A 9685-nucleotide genomic window follows, 5' to 3' on the forward strand; every position below is an offset into this window, starting at 1 on the left:
AAACTTTCCCCAAATCACCCTCCTCCAAACACCCTCCTTCTTTTGTAGAAGAATCAGAAGCAGATTTACCCAGAATTTTCCTTGGTCTAATGGTGCTAATATGGTACATAACAACATATATAGACAGAATACCAAAAATCTACTTAAAGTGGAAAAACATTTATACAGAATACAGTACATGGTGAGCATATGTGATATGATCTTTAAGAGTATATATGAATTAAAAATGTATGCATGCATTTAACTAATCCATCTACAACTACTGGACTGACACTGCTTTCTTGTTACAGGCAGGTGTCTACCTCAGGAACTCTGCACATGCCACCTTGCACATTCAATTTGCCTGCACTGCACATTTAGAATTGCCATTGTACTTGCATTTTTTTTGCACAGTCAGAATTGCAATTGTACTTGCATTTTTTTGCACAGTCAGAATTGCCATTTGTACTTGCATTTGCCTCAATGCACATTAATTTCCCACTTGTACATACATATACTTAATACTTGTACATTTTCAGCCACTCTCCCTGCATTCATTGCTCATTTCGAATAGCCATTTGCACTGTCTTTGCCCTCATTGCACATTTATACATTCCACTTGTAACTTACACTATACCTAATACATGTACATTTCCTGCCCTCTTCTATTTGCACGTCTGGTTAGATGCTAACTGCATTTTGTTGTACTCTGCTCGTACTGTTCAATGACAATAAAGTTTAATCTAATCTATCTCATCTACAACCCTGTTTCCAAAAAAGTTGTGATGCTGCATACAATTAAAATACAAACAGAATGCAATGATATGCAAATCATTTACCTTTATATTTAATGGAAAGTAGTACAAAGACAAAATATCCAATGATGAAACTGAGAAATTGCATTGTTTTTGGAAAAGTACATGCCCATTTTGAATTTGATGCCAGCAACATGTTTCAAAAAAGTTGGGATTGGCATGTTTATCACTGTGTTTCATCAACTTTCCTTTTAACAAAAATAAGCATTTGGGAACTGAGACCAATTGCTGTATTTGAAATGTATTCCCATTCTTGCTTGATTTTGGATTTCAGCTGCTCAACAGCTCAGGGTTTCCTTTTTTGTTTCATAATGCGCCAAATATTTTCTGTGAGGCACAGGTCTGGACTGCAGGCAGGCCAGTTTTTGCACCAGACTCTTTTTCCTCAGAGCCATGCTGTTACAATTCATGCAGAATGTAGTTTGGCATTGTCTTGCTGAAATAAGCAAGGCCTTCCCTGAAGAAGATGTTGTCTCGATGGCAACCTCCAGTATGTTGCTCCAAATCCTGTAAATATTGGTCAGCATTAATGCTCCCTTCACCGAAGTGCATGTCACATGTGCACCCCCATAAGAATCCAGATGGTCCCTCTCCTCTTTAGTCCGGAGGATTCCCAAATATGAAATTTTGATTAGTCAGACCATAGGACTTGTCCAGTCCATTTTAAATGAGCTTGGGCCCATAGAAGGCAGTCTTTCTGGATTTTGTTTATACATGGTTTCTTCTTTGCATGGTACAGTTTTAAATTGTTTTTGTGGATGCAGCAACATACTATGTTGACAGACAATGGTTTTCAGAAGTGTTCCTGAGCCCTTGCGGGTATTTACAGTGGATATAAAAAGTCTACACACCCCTGTTAAAATGCCAGGTTTTTGTAATGTAAAAGAAAGAGACAAAGATAAACCATGTCAGAACTTTTTCAATCTTTAATGTGACCTATAACGTAAAAAATGTAATTGAAAAACTAACTGAAATCTTTGAGGGGGAAACATTTAAAACTCACAATAACCTGGTTGAATAAGTGTGCACACCCTTAAACGAATACTTTGTTGAAGCACCTTTTGATTTTATTACAGCATTCAGTCTTTTTGGGTAGGAGTCTATTATCATGGCACATCTTGACGTGGCAATATTTGCCCACTCTTCTTTGCAAATTGCAGTATGTGAGGACATCTCCTGTGCACAGCCCTCTTCTGATCACACCACAGATGTTCAATTGGATTCAGGTCCGGGCTCTGGCTGGGCCATTCCACAACTTTAATCTTCTTCTGGTGAAGCCATGCTTTTGTGGATTTGGATGTGTGCTTTGGGTCATTGTCGTGCTGAAAGGTGAACTTCATCTTCATCTTTCTAAGGTTTTGTGCCAAAATTGCCTGGTATTTGGGACTGTTCATAATTCCCTCAACCCTGACTAAAGCCCTGGTTCCAGCTGAAGAAAAACAGCCCCAAAGAATGATGCTGCCACCACCATGCTTCACTGTAAGTATGGTGTTCTTTGGGTGATGTGCAGTGTTGTTTTTGAGCCAAACATACGTTTTGGAATTCAACCTTGGTTTCATCAGACCATAATAACATTTTGCCACGTGCTTTTGGGGGACTTGATGTTAATTTTTGCAAACTTCAGCCGGGCTTGGATGTTTTTCTTTGTAAGAAAAGGCTTCTGTCTTGCCACCCTACCCCATCGCCCATTCATATGAAGAATACGGGAGATTGTTGTCACGTGTAACACACAGCCAGTACTTGCCAGAAATTCCTGGAGTTCCTTTAATGTTGCAGTAGGCCTCTAGGAAGCCTCCCTGTCCAGTTTCCTTCTCCCTTCTCCCTCTCTATCCAGTTTCCATACTTTCTCCACTTGACGATGACTCTCTTATACTGTGTTCCATGGTATATTTAATGCTTTGGAAATTATTTTGTGCCCTTCTCCTGACTGATGTCTTTCAACAATGAGATCCCTCTGATGCTTTGGAAGCTCTCTGCGGACCTTTTGCTCTGTGATTCAACTGAGAAAATGTCAGGAAAATGCAGCTGAACTCTATTTGTGATTAATCAGAGTCACTTTAAATTATGGCAGGTGTGTAATGAATTCTATTTAACATGAGTTTGAATGTGATCGGTTAATCCCAGGTATAAGAGGGTGTACACACTTATGCAACCAGGTTATTGTAAGTTTTTTTTAAATTCATTTTTCCCCCTCGAAGATTTCAGTTTGTTTTTCATTGAGTTGTTCACATTATAGGTCACATTGAAAGTGGAAAAATATCTGACATGACTTTGTCTCATTCTTTTGTATCACAAAAACATGGCATTTTAACAGGGGTGTGTAGACATTTTATATCCACTGTACATGACAGAATCGTATCTGTTTTTAATGCAGTGCTGTCTGAGGGCCCCAAGATCACAGCCATCCAATATTGCTTTTTGGCTTTGTCCCTTGCATACAGAGATTTCTACGGATTCTCTGAATCTTTTAATGATATTATGTACCATATATGATAAGATCCCCAAACTTGCAATTTTATGCTAAGAAACGTTATTCTTAAATTGTTGCACTATTTGCCCACGCACTATTTACCCCTCCATATCCTCACTTCGGACAGGGCCATCCTCTCTGGAATTATCTTTTAATACCCAATCATGTTACTGACCTATTGCCAATTGACATAATTTGTTGTGTGGTTAGTTTTTCAGTAATACAGGTGCTGGTCACATAATTAGAATATCATCAAAAAGTTTATTTATTTCAGTAATTCCATTCAAAAAGTGAAAATTTTATTATGAATACATTCATTCCACACAGACTGATGTATTTCAAGTGTTTATTTCTTTTAATTTTTATGATTATAACTGACAACTAATGAAAACCCCAAATTCAGTATCTCAGAAAATTTGGATATTGTGAAGGTTCAATATTGAAGACACCTGGTGCCACACTCTAATCAGCTAATTAACTCAAAACACCTGCAAAGGCCTTTAAATGTTCTCTCAGTCTAGTTCTGTAGGCTACACAATCATGGGGAAGACTATGACACCTTGCACAAGGAGGGCAAGACACAAAAGCTCATCGCTAAAGAGGCTGGCTGTTCACAGAGCTCTGTGTCCTAGCACATTAATAGAGAAGCGAAGGGAAGGAAAAAATGTGGTAGAAAAAAGTGTACAAGCAATAGGGATAACCACACCCTGGAGAGGATTGAACCCATTCAAAAATGTGGGGGAGATTCACAAAGAGTGGACTGCAGCTGGACTCAGTGCTTCAAGATCCACCACGCACAGACGTATGCAAGACATGGGTTTCAGCTGTCGCATTCCTTGTGTCAAGCCACTCTTGAACAAGACACAGCGTCAGAAGCGTCTCACCTGGGCTAAAGACAAAAAGGACTGGACTACTGCTGAGTTATGTTCTCTGATGAGTAAAGTACATTTTGCATTTCCTTTGGAAATCAAGTCTGGAGGAAGAGAGGAGAGGCACAGAATCCACGTTGCTTGAAGTCCAGTGTAAAGTTTCCATAGTCAGTGATGGTTTGGGGAGCCATGTCATCTGTTGGTGTTGGTCCACTGTGTTTTATGAGGTCCAAGGTCAACGCAGCCATCTACCAGAATGTTTTAGAGCACTTCATGCTTCCTGCTGCTGACCAACTTTATGGAGATGCAGATTTCATTTTCCAACAGGACTTGGCACCTGCACACAGTGCCAAAGCTACCAGTACCTGGTTTAAGGACCATGGTATCCCTGTTCTTAATTAGCCAGCAAACTCGCCTGACCTTAACCCTATAGAAAATCTATGGGGTGTTGTGAAGAGGAAGATGCGATACACCAGACCCAACAATGCAGAAGAGCTGAAGACCACTATCAGAGCAACCTGGGCTCTCATAACACCTGAGCAGTGCCACAGACTGCCATCGACTCCATGCCACGCCGCATTGCTGCAATAATTCAGGCAAAAGAAGCCCCAACTAAGTATTGAGTGCTGTACATGCTCATACCTTTTCATTTTCATAATTTTCAGTTGGCCAACATTTCTAAAAATATTTTTTTTGTATTGGTCTTAAGTAATATTCAAATTTTCTGAGATACTGAATTTGGGATTTTCATTAGTTGTCAGTAATAATCATCACAATTAAAATAAATAAACTTTTGAAATGTATCAGTCTGTGTGTAATGAACTAATATAATATACAAGTTTAACTTTTTGAATAGAATTACTGAAATAAATCAACTTTTATGACCAGTACCTGTACATAACTTTTCCAGTCTTTTGTTGCCACTGTCCCAACTTCTTTGAAAAGTTTTGCTGCCATCGGATTCAAAGTGGGTATATTTTTCAAGAAACAATAAAATGTCTCAATTTCAATATTATTTTCTATCGATTATTGAGTTTAAATGATTTGCACTTACAATTGCATTCTGTTTTTATTTACATTTTATGCAGTGTCTCAATTTTCTGGGAAAACCATAATGCATGCATCTATCTAGTTCTTGGGAGGGCAGTGGTGTTTTGGGAGTTATTGTTCAGCTGGTGAATTGTCAGTTAACAGGATGGAGGTGGGTTGGTGTGGTGAGCATAGTTTTGTTAGCTTCGATGGGACACAGCAGAGAAAAAACACTGTTCAGGTAGCATTTTTGAATGCTTGGCCTGTACTTCCTGCCTATCCTCTACTTCCTGCAGAGTTAGAGCAGGCCTGCTCAATCCTGTTCTTGGAGATCTATCATCTGGTAGGTTTTCTCTCCAATCATTTGAATCAGGAGTGCAACATTGGGGTTGGAGAGAAAACCTAAAGGGTGGTGGCTCTCCAGGAACATGATTGAGCAGCCCTGCTCTAGAGCCATGTAGGACCCCTGAAGGGCAGTGTTGTGATCTTATGATGTGTTTTGTAGAGTACATCCATAGCAGCAGAGAAAACCAAATCACACAGTGGGGAGGTTAGATGGGAGGAGTTAAGTATGGACTATGATTGATGGACTATGATTGTGAACTATGATTGATGGACTATGATTGTGGACTATGATTGTGGACTATGATTGATGGACTATGATTGTGAACTATGATTGATGGACTATGATTGTGGACTATGATTGTGGACTATGATTGATGGACTATGATTGTGGACTATGATTGTGGACTATGATTGATGGACTATGATTGTGGACTATGATTGATGGACTATGGACTGGGATATGTTTTCTCTTTTCAACCGCTGTAAGTGGTACATTATTAGAGGAAGAAGATTGATTTAGAAAATTAACCCAGAGGACAATGAGGTAGAGACTAAGGATGATTTGGTGCCGCAAAATAAATAATCCTCTGTTATTTAGGAATATTTCGGGTTCCAGAGAGAAGTCACAATGTAATGTAGCCTAATATATAAAAACATTAAGACGGTGGTTAGAACAACACACAGCATCACCACAAACCCATAAAAAACGCATGGCAAAGACGTCTCCCTACTGAAGCCAAGGAGGAGAGGCTTCATTTAGGGCAAAACATTAATCAGGCTTTAGCCAGGTTTCACACAGGCCAATTTGATCCAGTTTATGATCAGTGATGAATTAATTTACTGCGTTTTCCTTTGAAGCAAGACATCTAACATTAAGGAGTCCCATTTTGAGATGTGAGGTAATACAATAATTTTTATTAATGACTGAGGTGAAGCAAGGCTTTATCTCAATAAGGTTGCTATTGTTAGCACTACCTTGTTTAACTTTTCTCAGCCTGGATCGAGTCACAGTCTCAATAGGCAAAACTATGCTAATTACTCTGGCTATGCTATTGACAGACTCTACTATACTAGCAAGCTGGCAAACAGCCTGCAGCCTGACCTACACCCTATCTCAGGGTGAGGCTATGGGAGTGAGACTTCTGTCAATGTTCCTACTTCTGTCAATGTTCCAGCTAGGATGGAGTCCGTCACTCCTCAGCAGATCAGGCGTGGCCCTATTTCTGGGAGAGTCACAAAAGGACAGTCAGTTATCTACAAACACTACCTCCTGCGACGGGCAGAACTCCGTCGTTGGTGCCAACGTGAATAACAATATCTCTGTATTCCCTGTATTTGCCAGTTTTACACTTTAAAACCAACACCTGGTGGCACAGACATTGCTTTTTCCTTTTCTGCACTAACATAATCCTTGCCTGACATTTGCGTCTGAAGCCGAACCGTTTACTTTGCTATCTTTACCTAAAGACAATATCAATCAATCAATCACATTTATTTATAAAGCCCTTTTTACAACAGCTGTTGTCACAAAGTGCTTTACAGAGACACCCGGCCTTAAACCCCAAGGAGCAAACAACAGTAGTGCTTGTCTCTGGGTTGTGGCCGCTCCCGTGTGGACGTGTCTTCTCCACCTGGGGCTTGACCATGCCACTGCCAATCGTATATCCCAGGAGCTCAGCTTCATTAAGTAATACTCTCCCCATACTCTCCCTCTGAAAGTCCAACCTCATACTCTCCCTCTGAAAGTCCAACCTCATACTCTCCCTCTGAAAGTCCAACCTCATACTCTCCCTCTGAAAGTCCAACCCCATACTCTCACTCTGAACGTCCAACCTCATACTCTCCCTCTGAAGGTCCAACCCCATACTCTCACTTTGAACGTCCAACCTCATACTCTCACTCTGAAAGTCCAACCCCATACTCTCACTTTGAACGTCCAACCTCATACTCTCACTCTGAAAGTCCAACCTCATACTCTCACTCTGAAAGTCCAACCTCATACTCTCACTCTGAAGGTCCAACCTCATACTCTCACTCTGAAGGTCCAACCCCATACTCTCACTCTGAAAGTCCAACCCCATACTCTCCCTCTGAAAGTCCAACCCCATACTCTCACTCTGAAAGTCCAACCCCATACTCTCACTCTGAAAGTCCAACCCCATACTCTCACTCTGGAAGCCTTTCAAGTACTGGGGTTGTGGCCACTCCAGGGTGGACTGTCTTCTCCACCTGGGGCTTGACCATACTGCTGCCAATCATATATCCCAGGTGCATTAAGTAATACTAGTCCAACCCCAACTCACTCTGAAATTCCATCCCCATCTAACTCTGAACCCCCAACCCCATATACTCTCCTTCTGAAAGTCAAACCCCACACTTTCACTCTTAAAGTCCATTCAAGTATTTTCATGAAAGGATTTCGGCAACTAATAGTTTTAAAGTAGAAGTTGCTGTGTACATATTAATAATATCTCTGTAGTCTAAAATGGAAGTAAAAGAGGCTTGGACAATTTATTTTATAAAATATTATAATTATAGGCAATCTGTATTTCTGTTAAAAAAAAACTATTATAAAGTTGTGCTTTCATACTAACACCAAATACCAAGACAGTTACATGAAGGAACGCAATCAGATTGTGTTCCATTTAGGGTAATTTATGAACCGTAGAGAATAGCATCTCTATTAAATGTTTTGCATTCATCTCAAATGTTGTTTGTAGTAAAGCTTTTGTTATAAAGTCTTATAAATGTAATAATTATTAATAATTAATAATTGAATTGTCAGTTTTGTGCACCCTGAAGAAGTCCTGTGAGCCACAATGCATTGGTGCTTTTTCATTGCCATGATATCCTAATAAAGGCTTTTTTTATTATAATCGGAGAAGAGTGCCTTGGACATTTCTTAAGTATGGTCATATGGCTATGTCTACAGCTTCAAATGTCATCAAAGTTTTTGTTATGCTTGAAAATCTGTTTGTGGGCAATAAAAGTACAGTTCAATACTTTATCATCAGCATGAAAATGTATTTATTTTCTTATTTTTTTACAGTATTTCCAATATTAACATAATATAAACAAGAGAGGGTCCAGAATCTAATCTTGAGGGATGCCATCTTGAGCGCTAACTTTGTGATCTTTTTTTGGTTGTGTAAAATACATTTGATTGATTTTAATATTCCAGTTGGTGTTCTCAATGCAGTCTTGTAGCATAAGAGTCCGCTTTGTCTGTCAGCCATTTAATTGTCTAAAAACTAGATGGCGCATCTTTTAATTCCTGCTTGTATGCTGGGAAGAGGAATAGTGTCACATCATCCAATTGGCCAAATGTGGTGTCAATGATGGCTTAGTATGGATCCTTGAAATACACATCCAATGTATTTGTACCTCTAGCTGAGCATAATACGTGTTGGTAATATTTGGCAGTTTATTTTTCAGATTTGCTTGATTAAAATCTCCTGTGATGAAAAAACCTGAATCCGAGTAAGAGGATGGCAGCTGATAATCTTTCCACCTTGATATTAATAAACACAACTTTATTTTGTCACATAATAGTGCGGATGAAATTTTTGCATCTGAAACTGAAAATGGGTTGCCTAAAAGTCCACAAGAGTCTGAACCTTGGTACATCTGTATAAACAACTTCACTATTAACACAAAAATAACTGGAATGTTGTGTGCTACCCTACATGCCGCCCATCATTTATCAGGTTGGGGGGCAGTGTATAATTTGTGCAGCAATTACAGTAAATACCATGAAGTCGTTTTTTTTTTTTAACAAAATCAAGTTGAAATGTTCAGTGGGAATTCTTCTGAACACTTACGGAATCCCCAGCAGTACTTAGTTTGCACTTTAATTCTAATTTATCTCTCCCTACCTCCTACTGTCTCCCTTCCCCTCTTTCTGATGTCATGCTTGTGGTGAAAAGAAAGTAGACTTGTGTAAACCACAGAGAAAGAATGTGGTTTAATGACAATATAGGCCTGTGATAACTAAGTCCCATTCTCCTCTTTCTGGATGGATTGGTCTACTCTGTATTATCTTAAACGGCACATCTGCCCCAATCAGTTGGTATTCATGTAGTCTGGAGAACATTCTTGTATCTTTGGTGAGAAGAAACTCACAGTAAACAACAGGAACACAGTGTGTATGATAGATACATGTAATACGCTAAATACAT

This window comes from Esox lucius, chromosome 20 (genome assembly GCF_011004845.1).
Source record: "Esox lucius isolate fEsoLuc1 chromosome 20, fEsoLuc1.pri, whole genome shotgun sequence".
In the NCBI taxonomy this organism is placed as follows: Eukaryota; Metazoa; Chordata; class Actinopteri; order Esociformes; family Esocidae; genus Esox; species Esox lucius.